At 37.7% G+C, this 22598-nt stretch overlaps 1 pseudogene; it reads left to right on the top strand.

The window, feature by feature from the left end:
* LOC137632237 (mucin-21-like) overlaps nt 1-22598 on the top strand; it is a 200600-nt pseudogene that overhangs the window by 163617 nt on the left and 14385 nt on the right.

Raw genomic sequence — 22598 nt, 5'->3', positions numbered from 1 at the left:
CGATGATACCAGGCGGGCTCTTGTGAAGCGCCCGTCTTCTCAAATTTACAGAGCAGAACTGATGTAGGATCATGGAGTGCAACTTCACAGCATGTAACCTTTAGTTGACATTTAAAACAGGGAAACTGCTGTACAAGCATCTATTCATACTTTGAGTTCCATAAAAAGAGATTCAAGGAACGGAACACCCTTCATCGAATGTTAACGAGTTGTCAAAGTAGTTGTCCTCTTTTGGATGGAATAAAGTTTTATTATTAGAGAACTTCTTCTTGATGACAGGAGGTAGTTACTCATGGCTCCCCCTCTTTTTCCACATCCTCCCTCAACTCCTCCATCAGTCTAAGCCCAAGTTTATCATCCCCGGTGGCTCCTCCATAATCCCATGCAAACACGATATGGAATCAGACTTGCTGCAACAACAGGTAGGACAATAAGTCTACCACAAAGGCATCATGAAAGCATGCCTTCCTGGGATAGGGATGAACGGGAACTGGAACAGGAGGGGTCACCAAAGAATCAGAATCAACCTCCAAAGGGGATTATTCCTGGAATGTCTCATTTCAAATGGTCGTCTCCACCTGCAGTCTCATTAATGACACACGAAGAATCATGAAAAACAAGACTCGCACTCAACCCAGGATGATGGCAGGGCAAGACAAACATTTTAGAGGGCCTGCCCTTTCTGTTGTTTCAACCGGAAATTCAGTGCTTTATGGGAGTAGCAAGGGAAGGATGGAGAGCTCATCCCCTACAACACCTAAGTCAAGAAATGGACTGACCAGAAGCATCAATGCCTTATCAACGTGTTTGATCATCAAGCAACCTTCCTTGTGCTCCAAGGCTTTTGTACTCTTGGATCGGTCATGCAGTGGTGCCGAGTGAGATACAGAATATAATGAAACAATGCGGTATGATTTCTCAGCAGCTTTGCCAGTCAATAGTATAAATTAGCAATTGGCAGTGCTCAACTCTAAAACTTTTTGACAGCCCCCTTTATTCTAGGCAAACAAGAGCATTGCAATAATCAAGCTGAGCAGGGAGATTCAGATCATTAAATCAGAATGATCTTTCGATCCTCATATAGAAAATAGGATCTTGACTGTGGAATCTTCAGAAGTCAACCTGTTCACAAGTTTTAAAACGAAAGCCTTTGATGTACAATACTGCTTACCAGGGCCAGACCCAGAAGTGTTGTCTGAAGATGCCTTCCAACAAGTTGACAGCCTCAACATCAATGCAGTTCCACAGTTTTACCTGACAGGAGTATTTTGAACTAAATCTGGTCCACTCCCATTCTCAATTGACTGTAGTTGCCTCAAATGGCCCAAAGTAGAATAGCACACGGATCCTCAACTCCCTTGAATAAGGACTCCGAGAGACTTACTTCCTCTCCCTGACCTTTTGTACTAACCAGATGCCCAGATATTCTACAGCTCGGAGGAATCCCTACTGCATCCATCACATGCAAAGGTTATCCAACATCACCTGTCAGAGAAAGACTGTTGGCAAAATTGCGGGATAGATGGCAGACCACCCCTAGAAATCTTCAACTAATGTGTATCAAGCTTAGCGGGCTATCCTTTGTAGTTGGGACCATAAGAGGGTTGTGTCTCCTCTTAGAGCCACTATTCCAGGTATATCTGAATTTTACTTTACCTCCGAAGAGAAAATCTCTGTGCTGTATCAGGGACAAAAAGTTTGCTCAGCCTTCAGCCAGATCTTTTGGCTGAAGACTCTCTGTGGCACTGGTATTCCATGCAGGTGTCTGGAAATGACAGATCACATTTATTGTCCATTACCTGTGGGAATCAACCCACAGTTCCTTAGACACCTTTGTATTATGATCTGTAGTAGCTACATAGCTGGTGGTATTGCTATCTCAGCTAATCTCGCAGAATCATAACCATCAGATCGAGGATGAATGTTACATGTTAGCCCTGGATGAAAATGAAGACTGACTGACCTATCCTTTTCCTTTCACCATCTGTTCTATTGGGACACAGCACCGGAAACCATGTCAGCTGGAATCGATTTGTTTGCCAGTAAGCCCCCTTAGCCTGTAGCTTTTCTATAATATGAAATAGTAGTGTTATTCCACATACTCATGAGGGGGGAGCATTTTGTATCCAGGCAAACCTGTTGATATATATGTATACTGTATAGATATGCCTCATTGATACCACACCCACACAGAGATGTGCAAATCCATTGATGTATATATGCCTTAAGGGTAACACTAGATTTTCTGCTCCACACCCTGTAATGCACGGACCATGGACGTGATGGTGCACTGTATTGTCAAACCACTGGTGCATGAGGTGTAAGAATCCTTAACTCTGCATCACTTACAAGGGTCCAAGTTTTAGTAACAGGAGTAAGTACCTAGCCAGTTGGAATAGGGACTCTCTTCCACCTAAAAATGAGTCTCCTGTAAAGAATGAAGATTTGTATTTGTGCCAGAACAAATGACAAATTTTGAGAAAATATGTGTTTTTCTTATCTATACTACCCCCCCCCCATCACCTACCTGCCAGAAAGTCCCGGCTGTAATCAGAAAGAGTGCTCATTGAGCAAGCAGGGGTGCGGGGCTTCCCCACTCCTAGCTGGTAACTACCATCCTCCTGTTTACACCTCGTTATAAGTTTTATTACCATATGCTCCAGCTTCACTGATAATAATCTATCATATCTAAAGATCTCGGGTTTGTATCGTTTGGAAAAATACAATTGATCTCCAAATTTGTCATTTTTGTATTGTTATACAGTATTTTATGCTGCTACTGATTTTAATGAGTTTTATGAGTTTTAATTTGATTTTTATGTATTTTTCATTCTTTTATTCTGTATTTTTTTATTTCGGTACCAAGCAGCTTTGCTTGTTGGAGTCCTTGAGCTTAAAGTATACTTCCTTTCCAATTAGGGTTGTAGCTTGGCTAGTAATAATAATATGGTTCACTAAGTATTAAACATCTATCAGAAATTTTTTCAGCCATGATGGCAAAAAGGCAGCATAAAATGTAAATAGAAGTTGTCGGCCACAAACGTTTATGTCATGAATCTCATGATATAAACACATTCAGAACAAGAAATATGAAAAGGAAATTCTGTCCTTTATACATTGCATTCCCCATTGCCCTAGGAATGGCATCAATGGGAAATTATTAGTTTCTAGAAGTCTTGAATTTGCAGCTTAGATAAGAGTAGTACAGTATTCCAGAAACCAAACCTTTTAAACTAAGGATATCATACTGTCTGGAGGTAGCAATAAGGTCTGTTATATTGGTTTATAAAGATTATGAAATAATTATCCTATCACAAAGTACATGAATATTTGGTCTTTAGAAGGTTTAGAAATGAAACTGTATGAGAGATTACTCGAGTGCCATATGTGGATGAAATCATGGTGAGGAGTAGATGGAGATGGTTTGGGCATGCTCTTCGCACTCCCCAAGAGAGAGTAGTTCACCAAACATTTAACTGGGCTTCACAAGGCACTGAAGAATTTGAAGACCCTGACCTATATGGCTGAGAACTATGAAGTGTGGAAGTGGGAGATGATGAGTGGAGAAGTATTGAATTAAATGTTCAAGATAGAGATGACTGACGAAATCAAACCGAGGCCCTTTGCATCAATAGGCGTAGGAGACTATGAAGATAATATTTTATTTAAATCATCCACATTTATATTATGCTGAAACATGGAGCTAGCAAGTTAGCATAAGATTAATTGTTAATCTTTTTTTTTATTTCAGTTAGATGAGAAGTTGAGAATTTCAGCTGTAGGTGCTAAAATTACGGGCACTGTGGCTTTCAAAAACATTGTTGCCATAAACTCTCAAACTGTACGTGCACAGTATATGACTCCAGTAGCAAGTAACATGACGAGGGACTCTGTTTATAATATCATGAATGAGCTAGACCAGAACACTGTCTTTGGTACGACAGGATTGAAATTTAAAGGTAAACCTTCCTTACTACTTTGATTCATTTAATGATGAGAATGTTAGCAGTATTTTTATAATTGATCAAAAATTCCTATCATCTTAATTGTCATTTGCTATCACTTTAATGTTACTTACAATAAAAAATTTTGATAATACCTAAAATATCACCCAAAACCACTTAGGTAAAGGATACGGTACTAGTCACTTTTAACAAACTTTTAGTAAGTTTTAGATACTGTAGATGAAAAAGCTATGGCACAGCCTGTCATATCCCCTGGGCCCTATGCCTGGCTGAGACAAAGGATGCAAAGTATTCTCATCGGTACCATAAAATTATGACTTTCTTTTCAGTTGACATAGTGCCTTTACCAGTGAAAGACAGATGGCATGATGGAAAATTAAGGCTGCCCTCAGAATCTTTTAAAGGTTCCTTGAGAGATCCAGATTCAGAAGACTTCAAAAAATTCAAGAACACGTTTGAAACTATGGTGAGTTGTACAGTCAATTTAATGTTTAATACTAAACATTTTTATTTGCATGAAAATATTTTTTAATTTCTTTTGGATTACTCATGATTTAAATCACCACATTTGAACAATAATTATGCTCAACTAAGTTGAGAGAGTATATTTGAGTAGTACATGATTCAGTCTGATATATTACAATAAGCTTTAGTTGAAATTATTCTATTAATACACTATCAGGTTTGTTTGGAAAGCCACTAGACCAAAATCATATCTGAAGGCTGAATTATGTAAACAGCAGTGTTAAAATTCTTAAGATATGCAATAGCAAAAAGATTTCAGGTATATAGTAGCCTTATCAAAGGTATCCAGTTTATTAGTAAAGTACCTGTATTTGTTGTATACTTTTGTGTACAAAATACAAGCTGTTGATTTAAAATTGGCTCTTGTCATTTTTAGTAAGTTGGTTATCTAATCACCTGGTTAGAATTATTAGCTATCATTACAAGTGAGTAATCTTGCCTTGAAATGGTGTGTCCTTTCTTTCACTCACTTCCCTTTACCCCTACATTGGTCTGTTTAGAGCAAAAACACCGATAGGTTTCATTATAGAATATAGCTACATTAGTTAGAACATTGAAACTTGCATAATTGAATAGATATATGCAAATACACTAACTGTGTAGTGGTTTGCGGACTGTGGCCAGAGGTAGCACCTGAACTGCCTAGTGTCCGAATACCGACGACACTCCAACATTCACTACACAAAAAATATACGACAGTGGAATACCCAAAAATCTGGGTAAAAGGCAAACAGTCAAGGATGAACTGGGCACAGGGCACCACCCCTTGATTTTATACTGGCAAGGGGACCTAGCAGGAATCTTACTTCCTCCTTATCTTCCCTTGCTTTGAGCTTGCTGAATAAACATGTAGCATGACCGCTGATTCATTTCTGGGAAAATGAGCAGTATACATGAATAGCTTGAATCTCAGGTTAGATTTTATAAAGGAAACAAATAATACTAAACATATAATGGGTGGCTGAGAAGGGGACACAATGGTGTAAGGAACCATAATGAAATGCTGTCTTCATAAAAACAAGAAAAATATTTATTTGAAAAGGGAAAAAGTTTATATAATTTCTGAGAGAAAGAGAAAAAAAAATTCAATCCTCAGTGTTACACCCAGAGGGAATGGCTAAATAGCATATCAAATACACTATAGAAAGTTCCTAACACTATACTACAAACATATACATGTTATAGTACAAAATAAATGCCATCATGTGTACGATGTTGTTCACAATATATGCTACAAACATCCTTAAGAAATGTCCTAATTTGTTTCACTGCATCATTGATGAGAATATATTCAGTTCTGAATCACTATAATGTTATCTAAGTTCACAGTAGTTTATAATATCTTAGAATGTTCACGTCACTCCAACAATCCTATGGGTTAACAGAATACCCAACGTATGTCTGATATACATACGTTCTGCAGTCCACTGGCTGGGCTATTTCACAGCAGTTCAGACAAATCCCTCACACTTGGGAATTTCTGTCAACATGAATTGTCAAAGGTTTGCAGTATGTTTTTTTTTTTTTTTCCTTTGTTTGATAAGGAAACTTATTCTTGCACAGTACTGTACTTCTAGTGTCTCCAGCTACTGGTTTCCACTCCAAACCCTACAGGGAGTAGGGTGTGCTGCAAAAAAGGAAATATCATTACACAAAGTTGAAGGACCAAAATATAACAATGCATTCAAAAAATTATGCAAGCCTTAAGAAAGTAATTTGTATTTTCCTTTAACTTTATTTGTTTAATATTTTCCACAACTGTACTTTGAATCCCATACTCTACTGGTGGAAATCTTTATTAAAAAAGTTACAGATCAATAAAAGAATTCCTGTTTTGCTCCTTTTGTCATCTTGGCACCTGTCACAGGAACCTCCTTCCTCCCTGTAGTCCAAAAAACTGATAGGTGGTAATTCTTTTGTAAGTTAGAACAGAATGAAGGGCCCAACACTTTATATTCTAAACCTCATGGATATTTGTTTTCAATGGTTTTATTCTGTCAATTATACAATATTTTCAAGTATTATGATATAAATGTAATTTATTTTGTTGTTCTACTTTATCATCTTATGTTGAGCAAGATTGAATTTGAAATATATATGTTTGAACTCAATTAAAATCAAAACGTCGTAAACTGTTACTAATACCAGCCCACAAGGCTAATATGTGCAGTGAAACATGTTTCACTTTCCAGAAATAGGAGCAATGAGATAACGCTAAATAGCCAGTGTGTAGAGCAACGGTGAAGAAAAACTCTATTGAATAAGTGATAAATTAGGTAATTAAAATAACACCAAAATACTAGGCCACTGGGCTAACGTGCATAGAGAAATATGTTCCGCTTACCAGAATATAGGAACAATGAGATACAGTACAGCTAAATCGAAGCGAAGGCAGTTATGGGAAACAAAGACCAATAAATAATTAGTGTTAATTTGGCAACATACAGGTAAATTAGCTCAATTAAGTAAGGAGGTTTTCTTATTACTGTACTGTATGATGAACACAGCTACAAACTACTCCATAGAAAATGGGAATGAAAGTAATGTTTTCCATGTGGAAAGGAGTCCTGACAAACAAAAGCTTCAGTGTTTTGATTTTGTTCCATTACTATTACTGGGTTTTGATAACGATTACTGTTTTTTCAGTATTATGTTTATGGTTTTTTTTACGATGATTATTGGCAGAAAGAACAGTTTAAAAAAGTTAATTTAGATATAGAATTAGACTGTTACATGGTTGATTTTAAAGTTTTTTAATGTTATTGATAATACCTAAAACACACCCATAGCTTTTCAGTTATGGTAATTAATCCACCATTACTCAAAAATTACTATATGTATTTCTGCCAGAATTCATCAAAACACCACAAAATTCCGTATATACTTGGGCATCTTGCGACCCTTAGAATTAAGTTTTCATCATATATTTCCGGTATTGTGTAACCGTTAAAATTTAAGTTTTAATCAGAATATACACAGTATTGCATGTATCATGCAAGTTTATTGTTTGAGACCAAATTACAATAGACTAACCTCCTTTACTCCATTTCTTTATCCCATCTTCTAGTTCAATAAGTTAAAAAAGTAAAAGAGAATGATAAAAGTATAGTTAGTAACATCACAGTATAATCATTACGTAAACACATACAGTCACAATAACAACTAAAAAAAAAAATACCTCTTTTATTATGAGCAATTTGAAAGTTCTGTATTTTAACCATCATACTGTTGTAAACAATAGCTTTAATGTTTACAAAGTTAAGTAGCATAAGACTGACATTTTTGCAATTTACCCTTATTTGCTACGATGAAGTGATCCTCAAGGAAATATACTGCCAAATATAAAGAAGTTATAACTTTCATAGTTGCTAAGCTGTTTGGAATTTGAGAAAGCAGTGTCTGAAACTGGAGTTAACTAAAAGACAAATTTTGTGGAAACTTATGAATGTAAAAATCGTGTAATTAAATGCAAATGGCTGAATGTAGAAGATAGCGTATCAGTGTGTTGTTATAACATGATATAATACAAGACCTATGAAATTCGAGAAGTAAGATAAATGGTCATTCTTGAGTTTATTTTAGGTGCAGGATAGTCTACAGTATTTGATATATGAATAGGTAAACCAACTTTCACAAAAACTATCGTACCTAAAGAATTAGAAGAAAAGTTAATACTTTCCTAAGCTTTATAGTTCGAGCACTGCAGAGCTAAAAACTATAAATCATTATGTATCAGAAACATGAGTGAAACTCTGGTAAACTTCTATATCAAAATTATCTTAGATAACTAGATGGGAGCCTGTTCACTCAGGAGAGTACAATTCTGCTCAAGAACTCTCAATGCAGAGATTCTCCCAATTATGAAGCTTCTTTGGGAGAAGGAACCATTCCTCTATGATCCACCTTTTAGGCTCCTTCACCATGACAGCGGATTCCCTGTCCAGGCAAATGACTCTGGACAAAGAATGGACATTGGAACGTGTTCGCAACTAAATAGAATCACAACACTCTACTTTACATAGGTCTGAATGTCGATCCTCAGGCAGTTGCTAGAAATGCCCTAAACTTGGACTGGAATAGATGGTCTTTGATTTATCTGTTTCCTCCAATAAGCATAATTTTGCATCTTTTGAAGAACCCTCCAGAATATTAGGGGAAAGGAATGATGGTGGTGCCATTGTGGCCCAACAGCCCATGGTTTTCGCTACTTCAGCATATAAGGCCAAAGTCTTACCCTGTTTGATCAGCACAGATATATCAAAGAATAGATAATCAGAATACAGTATCTCCACTTTCTCCTTTCTGATCCAGAACCTTCATGCATGGCTTTTATCTCCCGCATTAATGGAGAAAAATTTTCACCTTACAATGACATATCTTATGAGATGTAAAATTCCTTCCTCAATCAGACAATACCAGTCTGTATAGAAAGCATGGATGACCTTCCTTAAGGATAGGTACCCATGTCAGATAACCCCAGATGTCTTTGGTTCCTTTCTACTCCACCTCTTTGAAAATGGGAATTTATGGCATCAACAATCTTAAAATTTGCACTGACAGAACCTCTGAAGCAGGCCTTTAACTTGGATTTAGACTTGGACATGTTCCACAAATTTACGCAATCTTTTGTCATCTCAACCAACTCCTTCAGTGTTTTGGTCTCTCAATAGGGTAATTGAATTTTTCATCAAATGAGATAATTCTGTTGTTTCCTTCAAAGAGTTACTTCAGAGGGCTATTTTTCTAATAGCTTTAGCTTCAGCAAACTTTCAGCATTACATAGAGAACAGAAGTTTATCACCATCACTCCTGACTGTTTCTTCATACTGACTCCTGAGATTAGCTAAGGACGCCATAAATTACACACCAACACCTGACCATTACCATACAATAAAACCCATAGCTAGTGTGGATGATGGTAGTGACAATGGGAGACTTGAGATAAAAAAAAAGCAAAAGTAAAACTTACCCATAACTATGAAAATTCTGACAAATAATGCTATTTCATATGTTAAGAAAATGTAAAGTTTTTCAACAATTTTTTTTTTTCAATTGGAAATTAAATACAGTATATGGTGGAGTGAAGTGAATTTGTATATCAAAATACTTAAGTCGTCAGTGTACAGATTCTTAAGCTGAATTATAAAAATAAATTATAACACACATTTAAATGGTACCACTTTGAAGGCCTTAGTTGTAACCTAGAATTTCTGTTGATTTTATTTGATTGGAGGTGCACTTTCCTTTAAACTTCAGTGTAGATATGGGTAATACTATCCAGCTCCCCAGCAAACTTGATATTGCAATCATTTTGTTTCTTTTTATCACACTTCTTAACTATATTTTCTTGAATGTTGTATTACTTACAGAACAGTACATTGATACTTGATTACTGTTAGTTTCAGAATTCCTTACAGGTCAATAAGTTAAAAGGAGTAATTTACATGAACTTCATCCTTGGATTTTTTTTTTCTAGTTACGAGATCAGCTGTTTCGTCAGGTACCAGTTGTAAGACAAGTAGTGATAAAAGATATATTGCAAGGTAGCATCATTGTGCCATTTGCTGTGGAAACTAACGAGAACTCGACAAATACAACCACACAAAGTCTTTCATCTGCTCTCGAAACTGTTACCACCATTGACGATTTTCTTGTTGATCAAACGAGGACAGTAAATCAATGACAGGTAAGTTCTTTGTTCTGCATTACATTATTAGTATTTTGTTGGATTTACTATGTAGATAGTCAGAACTAGATCTCGGTACCTTTTTAGCATAATGCAAACTAGCTTAGCTAGTAATGATATTAGATTTTTGTCAAAGAAAGTTGAAAGTTTTGCTGCACAAAGCTATCTTAAATTTGAATGTAGGCAGTGATAATTCTGAGTATGAGATGTTTGTTTTCATCAATATATCTGAAATTTATTGTTTTAAAACTACTATAGCTACACACACTAATTTGAAGGTTACTTTAATGTGACTTAGTGACCTCAACATTTTTCAACATGTATGAGATGTAGAAGAAAAAATTGTCATATAAATACGGCAATGAAGAATATGGTTAGTTTGTTGGTTTGTTTCAGGGACTAAGTAGCGTAGTAATCAACTGTTTTTGTCAATTTAGAATGTAGCTTTCAACATAAGGCAGGGAGTGATTTAGGGTGACATTGTATAGCATCTGAATGACTGTAGCTTACCTTTTTAAGTAAAGGTATCATGCTGCATTGTATATTAAGGAAATAGCCCTTAGATAAGAATATACCGGTACTGTAGTTGGAATTTTACTAAAACTGTCATTATAAGGATGTGGTTATTGCTATTTGATAGAGCTAGGATTAAAAGGATACTTGAACTTTTGAAAAGTAATTCATTTCTGTGCAGTACTGTATACTATCCTACATTATAGGAATAGGCATACTGTATTGTAAAGTGAATGCTCTGATTCGCACAGTATATTATATTATGCTATAAACTATAGGAGTATGAATATGGTAACCAGAAATTTATCCTTTAGCCTGAATTAACGTAATTAAGCACATAATTCTTTAACATATGAGTATTTTGTTACTAATATTTTTATGTTTACTGTTGTTATTTGTGTGTGAAAATGTACAGGAGTGACAACCATAGTAAACATGATGACATTGATTCTGTTGTAATAATTTGGCAAGATCTCTTGGTATGGCCATCTGTTGCTCAAGTTTAGTAGCCATGTCATTGCAATAGGTCATGCATTTTAACTCAGCCTGCCAGTTACATTATTTAATAATTATATGCTATGTCAAAATCTGAAGTTGAGATTATGCAGTTAACCTTTTAGATATGTAGGAGTGAAAATAGTTTTTTCTTAATGTTTGCTCCAAATTGAATTATTTCTGTATTTGCCTAATGTTTATGCAGTATTGCTTTTCTCTCAAAGCTTAATTTTCATGATACAGCATATAGCTAATTTGAGTTTTACGTTAGATTGGGTAATTATACTTTCTTGAACCATGCTTAAAACTTAAAAAAACTACAAAAAAGTGGGTCAAGAACAGAAATTTGATTTTAGTTAGAATGATTTTTGTGAATGAAAAGCAGGTTACACTGTACTGTTCATTAACCTGAAATTTAAGTGAAACCTTTTAATATAATAATATCCCGATACTTTGGTACATTTAGTTTTTGTGAAGATAATTTCTTGTTTATACAGTACACTGTAAATTATAAAGTAAAGATGATAATTTATCCTTAGTATAATTTATTTAGTAAGAAAAAAATATTACAATAGGAATTATATTTTTATTTGCTTTTGAGAATGCTCAATGAATCGAGTTTACTCGTGAAATATTGTTTGATATTTTTTTTTATCTCGTAGTAATGATCAATATTATTTTTCAGGTTCAGAGTACTTGGGTGGTATACAAAGCCTTGAACCTGTTCCAAAAGGTATGGTATGTTTGTTATTGAAGAAATTTGAATAGATAACATTTTAGCTCTTAGATATAGTATTTTTAATGCTTGGTATCCTAAATTAAAATTTTATATATCTGGATACCAATTTAGATACTAAAAATTGTTCATTTGATATAACTAGTTTTTGTCAGAAATAATAGAAAAAAGCTAAGAGAAATTGAAGTCATTTCAAATATATTTTAACTGTTGTTTTCCATTGTTTTAAATGTTGATTTTTTGTAATTGCATTTCTTTGAAAAATAGCTTCAAGTCTGTACAACAGATACTAATGGATGTTCAGCATGTAAACTATGAACCTCCCATGATGTTCATGTTGTTTCTCTCTACAAGCTCAGATTATTGACTTTTACATGTAAAATTTAAAGAATTTCCTATTTTCTTTCCTTTCAATGGACATGCCTTTGTAAAGTATTGAGACACACTAGTGATTAATGGCAAGGAGCGAAGAAGTAACGAGTCAGGGGCTCCTTATTATTCCAGTTTCTCAGTCGCATCCTTTGGATAAAGTATCCAATCTCCAGATTGTGATATGTTTTAGTGCATTTTAAGATGCCTTCCTCAAGATTTGTAAGCTATTATTGCAATGGGACAGTGCTGTGAATTAAATAACCTTTTTGAGGAATACTAATGCTTTACTATTCTCTTCATAAAAAAATGTTCTTCAAGTTAAGAGAAGACTAGGCTAGTTGTGTACATAAGAGCTGGTGACAATAACGTCATGCCAGCTCCATTCTAAAGATGGTGACAATAACATGATGCCAGTATCATTCTTTAATGAGCTTTTACCCAGCCAAATTTTGATAGTGATGAACTTCAAAAAGAATTAACTTATTAGCTTGCTTTTTTTTAAATCTCACAAGGCCAGTGAGTGTTCTCTTGAAAGTGGTAATTTTGATTTTATCTGCCCAGTTTCTAATTGTAAACTAGCCTCTAAAGTCAGGTCTAGTGGTAGTAATGTTTCACTCAGTAATGGTGCCGAATGTTCACTAGGCATTACAGAGTCAAGATCCTCAAAGTCTATATTTATTTTAGATCTTTCTGGAGCTAGACCCTCATATTCTTGCAATCCTAGTCACTCTTTATAGTCAACTAGATTGCAAGGCAGAAGACCGAGTTGGTAGTTTGGATCCTAATATCTCTCCACTTGTCAAAGTAAATGCTCTTGAATAACCTCTTATTTCATAATTTTGTATTGTCAACTAAATTGTTCATAAAATGTTTTATTATATTTATTACATATGTAACTTACTTGTACTTAAGATATAATTACTACAGTTAACAACACTTTCATAAGTGGATGGCGTTGCAAATCGTAAAATTCCCTTGGCTCTTAATGTTGCTGTTGAAGTATCAGCTAAAGTTGATAGATTGTATAATGTTTTAAATGGTAGTTTGCATTGTTTACTTACAAGCTTGTTCACTGGCTAATCATGGGTTAACTTTAGAGGGGTAAATGTGACTGCTATTTCTTCTACTGCCAAAACAAGTCCTATTAAAACTTGCATTGTTGCTCCTGTACCTGCTGTAAACAAATGAGAAAGCTAGTAAGTAAAAGCTCAATGCATCTTTCTATACAAGATGATATGGATGAAGAACACGGTAAGGATCTGAATGTTATGAAATATCTCCCTTTTAAATCTTACGTAACTTTATTGCTAAAGTTACCCTAATAAGTTGCTTGAGGGGGCTAGCCAGCTAATGCCGTTGTTTTAAGGACAGGACTTTGACATTCATACCACTTAATATGGTGACTTACAACATCTCCAAACTGCATAGGACTTTTGGCTCTGACCTTCGGTTTTGCGACGCTAAAATGTGTGGTTTTCAAATTCTATCTTCTCCCTTGATAATTAATATTAAGACCTGGGATTACTACCCTATATAGACCTGATGTAGCCCTCCAATCAATGATGAGTCTTTGTTGTAAAAACAATGTTTTTGGTAGATATGAATTTTTTCATTATGGTAAAAAAAAAAAAATACTCTAAAAATCATTGGAAAAAATTTAAGAAAAAAAAATTGGAAAAAAAGGCAACATTTGATTATTTTAGTGTCTTTCTAAGTTATACTGAATCTTAATAAACGGTATACACAACGGCAAAACACTAGTGGGCAGTCTTAGAACTAATACTACTTCATTTGACGAAATACTGTTGTTCCATCAGCAAGTTAAAGGTTCATCAATTCAAGTGCCCATGTTCCTGTCTCAGGGTGGCTCCTCCTGAATTCACTAGGATGGTAACCCCCACCTTGATATAGTTGAGATTTCTTGAGCTAAGAGTTTTTTTATACTTGGAGACTTGGTTATTTTTTAAAGATTTGTAGGAAAGAATTCAGGTTTTACAAGTAAGGTTACTTAGGATGCTGTATCGGTTGGAGATCCTGGTCAGTTTGAAGGAGTCTCTTGTGCTCTGTCTCAGAAGATTCCATATTTGGGATTTATAATAGCAACTGCTTTTTGGGGTTTTCCACTGTAGAGTATTTTTTTCTTTTTTTTTTTCTTTTGTTGCATAAGTTCAAAATGCTGAAGCCTACTGATTTTCAGACAATACAACAGCATTAGCCTACATCTGGAACTAAGGGGATACAAGGTCACCCTTCCAGTACCAGATGTACCAAAAAGCTGAGGTGCGGTTAACTTAGACAAATTTAACAATAAGCTGTCTTCATCAGTTTATTCTGGAGAAATCAAATGTCAGCAGATCTGCTAAGCAGAAAGAGTTGGTTCTTCCAAACAAATGTTTATTACATATGTTAGTTTATCTAGAAAATTTGAAATGGTGGGGTTTATTTGGTTGCAGATATGTTTTGTTCTCCTGTTCTGGATTGTCTATAGCATGGAAGGTAGATATCCTGTTATTGTGCAAAACTTGTCAATTCTAGGTCTTTATGCATTCCCATCATTTAAACAGATTTGGCTGATGTGAAAAAGTTTGGGATCTCTCCTAATAGCGGGATAACTCTGATAGTCCTGTTCTGTCACAAAGGGAATGATGCACAGATCTGTGCCATTTGTTGTTGGAAGGTCCAATCTGGTTGCCTTACAAAACCAATCTGCTCACAATCAATTTCAAAGGTGATTTATCCAAAGCCATTATTGGTACATCTCACCATATGGAGACTATCTATCATATTCTCAGAAACAAATGTTTTTTTGCAGCACACTTGATTGTCTTTTAAAAAGACAGTCTACTATTATTCTGCATCAAAGGCCCTTAAATGTTTATTTTTGGTGGTACCCCTGAACATATGCCCCTGGCTTGGTCCCCGGGGAGTATGCATCAGGAGCAAGGAGCCCTCGGATCTGCATAGGCAGGCTTTTTAGGTTCTGGTGGTGTGTGGGGTTCCTCCAGTATTCACTGCACCCCTTTGGAGGTTGGAGGATCCTCACTGGTTTTGGTGTAGACCACTGACGATGAGTGTGAACTAAGGAAGTCGTGAGCTTGCTTAGGTCTTTCAGGTATTCCCTCCATGACTTTGTTGAAGGTGCTGGTAGCTAAGGCTACCACTACCTCAACACAGTATCTCCAGGGCCAGTGTCTCATGTGATGAAGCTCATGGTGAAAGGTGCGGTTGTACTTCCATTATTAATTACCCTGGTGATGTACCCAGTAGTACCAAGCCCCTTCAAGGACTGTTAAGGCTCATAAAGTGTCACCTGTGCGGTTGTAAACTGCTCCAGTGTTGAGAGGTGGAAGCCTGAGATTGGCTGGAAGTCATCCTTATGGCTGAAAGTGTTGGTTACCCCATTCACCCATGTTAGCCACATCACCCCAACCTTTGTGACTGGGAACCCGTAACCCTAACCCATGGGTTTGGGGTCTCGTAATCCTTGCTTCCTTTGTGTCTGTGAACCCATTTGTTGCCATTTTGTGGTTCCTCCCGTCAGAGGAGTGTCATTGTCATTGGTTGCTTAAACCTTGACCCTTCTTGCAGAGCCTGGAGTGAAAATCAGGAAGAGGAAGAAGAAACGTGCCCATTCCTCCTCTTCCAACTTTGATTCCGATTCTTTTTTTTAAAAAGAGGTCAAAGAAATCCAAGAAGGCCAGTTGCAGTCTCAAGGAAAGGGCTCATTATGACACCGCCTCTCTTTCAGGAGCTGGGGGGATTTGCTCGGAGATGGGGCCATGACCTCGTGTAACGGTGCTGGGCTGCGTCCTGTGTATATACGGCTATTCCGGTAGCCAAGTAGATCAGGAGTGTACAGCCCCATACACTTTCTGTTCCCTGGTTAATGGAGGAGCTTTGGCACTCCACTCTCCCTTCCTACCTAGGAGGTGGACTCCTGTTCTTCCTTGATCACATGATATTTAGGGAGAGCAGGTCGAGAGGATATCACCATTCGAGGCTGTCATAATAAAAGACAAAAAGTTGTGGGTAGATGGACCTTTTTGGGGCCCGAGCTGTTCCTCCACCCCGATCTGAAAGTATACGTTACTTCTTTGTGTCTGCTATGATGAGTGCGAGGGATTCTTCCCCTGGTGTTGTTGGCATTCTTTGGCTCCTGAATACATTCCTGGTTCTATTCTTGGAGCAGTTGTGCTCATGGGGGAAAGTGAATCACCAGAGCATCCTGCCAGACCCTCTACACCACCTGGGCATGATGGGGCTCGAGATTAGGCTCCCCTGACACCGAACCTTGGATCAGTGCCAAAAGAGGCAGACAGTCCAAAGTCAGAGTGTTTCTTTGTGGATGTCTTTACACTTACAACAGACTGGTGAAATCGATCTTGACACAGACTTCAAGGAGAACCTAGATCTTTGATCTGGACTCTGGTTCCCCTCAAGGCCATCCTTGGAGCTGCCTTGATCAGATCTGGTTAATTTGGCCCTGGATTGAGTTGACAAGTCAGCTCTGACAATCTGAGAGCTCATTCAAGTCCAGCCAGTCAAATAGGATCCTGCCTCCTCCCCCAACTCTTAAGGCAGAGACGGTTCTATGCAGCAGAGCATGCTGCATCATCCTTGTAGGTTAATACGTCTGTGTACACACTAATGTGGGGACTCTCCTTAGAAAGACTCAAGGCAGAAGATATATCCTCCTTGGCCCCTGAGTCATCCTCCATGGAATTGTTTGCCATGGCCTCCCTCCAAGCTGTTTCTTGGCTTGACCAGTGGTTAGGAGCAGTGATGTACTTTGCAAAGTCAAATTGGTTGTCAACCCAGGAGTCTTTTGCTGTTATGTGGGAAGGCAGTGACCTTCCATTCACACCAGTGGGCTAAATGAGTTGTGAAGAGAAAAGATGCCTTGATTTCCCAGTTCTTAAAACAAGTTAGCTTAGAAGTAGCACAGTCACTTCTAAACTCTGGTTCTGGCGGCAATATCTTTCCTTCCGAGGTGTTGCATGCAGGCAGCAGTAGAGAACTGCTTCGCAGAACTCCTTGACTATGATCAGGACTGCCTGCAACTTCTTCTTTAAAAGGAGCCTGTGTATGTACAGCCTTTTCTAGCCCCCAACCTAGTTCCTTCACGAAGGGCAGTGGTGGGAAGAAGGGAGAGCGAGGGAAATTGTGATGCCAGAGTTCCCCCCCCCCCCCTCTCCCACTGCCAAGACTAAGGGAGTGCATGTCTCACCAGGGGGCAACCTGCCAGACACACGGCAAAACTGTGGGTAGTGAATGTTTTTTTACGCAATCTTCTAACATCGCCGAAAGCCCTATCCTTGCAGACGAGTGAAAGAAATGTTGAACAACTGTCTCAAAGTCTTTCAAGATGAGTCTCTGGGCATCTACAGTTGGCTCTCCCTGGGGGAGAAGTCAACTGAGGGCTGGAGACCAGTCATCGACCTCTCATCTGAACAAATTTGTTTGATAAACAAAGTTCAGGATGAAAACAGTACAGTCTGTGCTGTATTCCATTAGAGAGGGAGATTTCATGCATTTGTTATACCTGAAGGAAGCGTACTTTCAAGTACTTGTACATCAGTCCCCTCGAAAGTACCTCCGCTTCTCCCTCTATAGTACAGTTTACCAGTTTATGACTCTGTGGTCCGCAGGTGTTCTCATGTTTTCACCTCGGTATCAGCTTACGCTCATTTGCAAGGGAATACATCTACTGATGTATCTTGATAATTGGCTGATCCTGACCACCTCAGTAAAGTAGTTGCTTCAAAATTGAAATATAGTTCTTGTATTTTGTCATGATATGGGAACTGTGAGAAACGGAAGTCAAATCTCATACCCAAATAGAGGTTGAAATCCTTGGGGCATCAGATGATCACATTACCAGGCTCAAGGAGGTTGCCCAACCATTCCTATTCAAGACAGAAGTCCCACCTTGGTACTGGCAAAATCTTCTCAGCCACCTTTCCTCCCTGGAGAAACTCATTCATTCTACACGTGGCCCTTTAGCAGAGATCTCTTCAGTAGTATTTGGAAGATCACTGGTCAGCTACCAGGGATTCCCCATTCCTTCCTGTTCCAGTGGGAAATGAGTTTTAGGGGTATCTTACCTGGTGGTTGAACAAGGAAAACGTTATCAAAGGAGTCCCACTGAACTCTTCACCTCCAGATATGCAACTATTCTCAGGTGCTTCAGAGTATGGGTGGGGAACACACTTAAATAACCCAGGGTATCTCTGGTGGTGTTTGAAAAGAAGACAAAATGCAGCTGCGCATCAATGTCCTCAAAATGCAAGTAGCATTTCTAGTCCTTCAAACATTTCAAGAACGTTTGAAGCGACATGTCAACAAGCAAGGGGCCACAGTCTTTTACCCACTCTGTGATCTGATGACATTCCATGCTGTAGAGTTGACAGCTAGATACATTTCAACCAAAAGGATTGTACTAACAGACACTCATTTGCCAGGAACAGGTTGTAAGGTCGAAGGGGTCCTTACACCCATGAGTAGCAGAGAAGCTTCTTGTCCTATGGGGTTTCCTGGGGATTTACTTTTTGGCCACATGGCTAGATAAGAAGCTTCCTGTGTTTTGGTTCCCCATTCCAGACCCATAGGCCCATTTTGAAGATGACTTACAACTCCCAGTTGGATCACATAGATGCATATGCCTTTGTCTGTTCAGCCTGATCCACCTGTTAACCAATAGATTGTGGATTACACCAGGACTCAAGATGGCCCTGGTGGTTACTAGATGGCCCTATCCTTGAGTGATATGCCACTCTATTAGCAATTCTAATTGAGGTCCCAAAAGAACTACTCCAAATGGTCCACACTCCTCCATCAGCAGCACATTCAGAGGTACTACCAATCTGTGATGTAGTAGGGACTTTACATTTGGAGGCTATCCAGTATCTCGAAGCGAAAGCCTTTTGCTAGGCACTGCACAGATGTCTGGGTACTTGTAGCAATACTTTGAAGCTTTCTACCAGAGAAAGTTGATTGTTCTATGCATTTGGTATTGCAGAAGGGATACTTCTCTGGTTGGAGAAACTCGAGTGCAGATCGCAGATTTCCTCATCTTCCTTCACTAAGAGAAGCACCTCTCATTCATGGCTGTCAGTGGCTACTGCTCAGCCTTGGGCATGGTCATTCAACTGAAGGATATAGACCTCTCCTTGTGGGAGCTTTCTATTCTCATGAGGAGCTTCGAGGATTCTTGTCCACCTCAATACCTCAGGCTCCTGGAGTGGGACATGCCCCTTTTCTCAAGGCTCGTATATTTTCCCTGCATGAGCCTTTGAGAAGGTCATCAAACAACAATTCCTCCCTAGGCTTTTTAGCTAGCCTTAGCATAGGCGAAGAGAGTGAGTTGCACGGTCTCTCTTAGTCACCCATGCTGGGGTGTGGAATGAAGGCCTTGTTTAGTTTTGTGCCTGGTTGTGGCAAAAATCCAGAACCCATCAGCACACAACCCCAGTTAAAGACTTCCTTCCACTCTGTACATGAAGCATCTGGTGGTGATTGAGAGAAGATGCTTTATAATTTTTGGTGATCGAGAGAAGATGCTTTATAATTTTTGAGGGCTCTGCAGTCCTATTTGAAAAGGACCTGACACTTCAGGTCTGAGTGTCAGTATCTCTTCAGTAGCACTGGCAGGATTAAGAAAGAGGTGTCATAGAACACATGTCTTTCTGGCTTTGTGTTAAGATCCGTACATCTTACACCTAGACTGCTGAGAGAGTGGAGGTACCAGCTAGGACCAAAGCTCACAAAGTCAGGGGTCTAAGCCCCACCTTAGCCATCAAGAGTAACTAATCAGTCAGCCAAGTGTTGAAAGCTTAGGGTTGTAAGTGCCAAATCACCCTCACAGTGTTTAATCTGTGGGTACATACCCACAAGTCTGTAGACTCCTTTGTCCTGTGTGGTGGCTGCTCAAGTAGTTATGTAGCTACCCCAGATATCAAACATGACAGGAAGCATATTGTTTAAGGTAATGGGTACTGTAGATGCAAATCTGGAGCGGATGGCTCCTCTTAATTTTTGTCCCCTCTCTTGGGGACAAATTAGTCAAAACGTTACATGCTGAATCTGATTTGATGATGGTAAGTTACACTTTTGAGGTCCATTCTTTAATCTTAAAGAAGTATCTTATCTTCCCCCAATGTCTTTAAGAGGGGTGGATGATGGAGTTTATACTAATCCAATGATAATCTTACACCAGGTATATTTTTGCAGACTGATTTCCCCTCGCGGGAAGTGTTTCTTTAGTTGACCATGTACCATTCATCTTTTATAGGCCTTTTTCCTAGTCATACAAACCAAGAGTCCTTCAAGTTAACCTTCCCTCCTCAACCACCTCTCTTGAGTCCTGAGCCAAAGAGTCAAAGCGAGGATGTTGGGGTGGGACTTGCCTTCACACACCACTTGTTAACTATCTCGTTAACAAATTAAAAGGCCATTCCAGCTCACGCCAAAATCATCTCCCTATTTTAAAGGACTCAGGTTTGTATAGCTAGAAAAAAGGCAAATTAATTTTAAGAAATTAGTGGTCTCCTAGATCATCCCTCCTCACTAGCCTCATGCAGGGAAACAAGAGGATTGGTTCTCATTTTGAGTATGAAAGATGGTAATTGGATGCAAGTTAGTGTGCAGATAGCATTATCTCCAGCTGTAGTGATAGTTCTCAACACTAGGAGCTACAAGAGAGGAGAATTGGATGTTCTCCATCAATCTGACAGATGTATACTTTCACTTTCCCATTCATTAAGACTAGGAAACTCCAGTTTAAGTACAGAGCCTCAGGTTTTTTCAAGGATATCTCCAGGTGGTTACATTTTCCAGCAATGTCTTTTGGCTGATGTAAAATTCATATATAGAGAGGATTCATATTTCTAAAAGTTTGTACCTTATCCTGTTGAAAAATCATGGATTCTTGTAAATTTGAAGAGGCTTCGATGTGTGGGATGTTGTGAACTTCGGTTACTCATGAGGAGACAGTCCATTCTCTCCTGAAGTTATTGACACAGTTCAAAGGAGTGAATCATCTCTAAGCATATATAGTGAATATTTGCAACACTGGAGAGGTTACCACATTAGGCTATGTGAGAGTAAGACCTTTGCTGTTCCAATCTAGTAATCATTGTCAGGACAGAGTAATAGATCAAGAGAAGACAGTCCCTCCAAGTTGGGATCAACAAAATCTGGTAGCTTTGTAGATCAATTATTATCTTGATCTTTTACAGTGATTAGTCTATCTGTTCTAATTCTGAGTCTGTCATTGTTCTGCGACACTTCTGGAGTCAATCGAGGAGCATCTTTAGATCATTATCATCTTTCGGCACCAAGGAATCACTCAGTTTGTTATGCAAACTTCCTCAAGTTGTTAGTGGTCTACAAAGCACTTTATCAAAAAGAGAATCAGGCTATGGGGAATATTCTTGCTTATCAATGGACACACATCTGCTTAGGCTAATATCACAAAATAAAGGGGCACCAGACCAGAGAAATTGTTTATTTTAGCTCAAAAGAGTTATTATCATGGACAGTAATTAGGAGTATGCACTTATTTCCCCCATTCATTCAAACCAAATTAAATATCCTAGCTGAGAAAATATAGAAGCCCCTAATAAAAACCTCTTACTTATTTTATTTTGAGATATTGCTTTTTTAAACTGCTAATTGTATCTATTACTGTACATTGCATATTTAGTAAATATTTTGCAAGTTCAAATTGGACCTTTTCTTTTTTCTCCTGTTAAATGATATCCTCACACCAAATTTATTTTTGAAACTTATTTTATAAATAATTGAAGTTACTTCCATATCCTTTTACAGAACAATTACCAGTCTTGGCTATACCTACAAGAGATGGAGAAGATATCAAATCAGGTATGTAACATTTTTGTAGTTTGATTTAGAGAAAGAAACTAAAGCTATGAAGAAATAAATACATTGAATATTTTATATGAGCTATAAAGTAGTTTTACACTGAAATATTTTCATATGCAGTGAAACCTCAATTCTCTTAATTTAATTCTTTCCAAAGTCCTTTCAGACAAAGATTTATTAAAAAACATATTTATCCATTGAGAAAGAATAAATGTAAATTTGATTAAACCATTCTAGATTTCAAAAGTCACTCATTTTATAGTATTGAATGTATAGTATCATAAAAAATAAGAAAAAATGTCTAAAAGGAACATTCATTGTCACTTTACCTGCAGTAGAGAATTCATGGCCTAAAAGCTGTCAAACCTAGTTCTAGATATCTGGAGGAAGACCGTGTAGTTATTTTTTAGCGAATTTAGATTTC

Source organism: Palaemon carinicauda, chromosome 41 (genome assembly GCF_036898095.1).
Source record: "Palaemon carinicauda isolate YSFRI2023 chromosome 41, ASM3689809v2, whole genome shotgun sequence".
In the NCBI taxonomy this organism is placed as follows: domain Eukaryota; kingdom Metazoa; phylum Arthropoda; class Malacostraca; order Decapoda; family Palaemonidae; genus Palaemon; species Palaemon carinicauda.
Note: the sequence above shows the minus strand (reverse complement) of the source record. Positions and strands in the feature narration are given on the sequence as shown.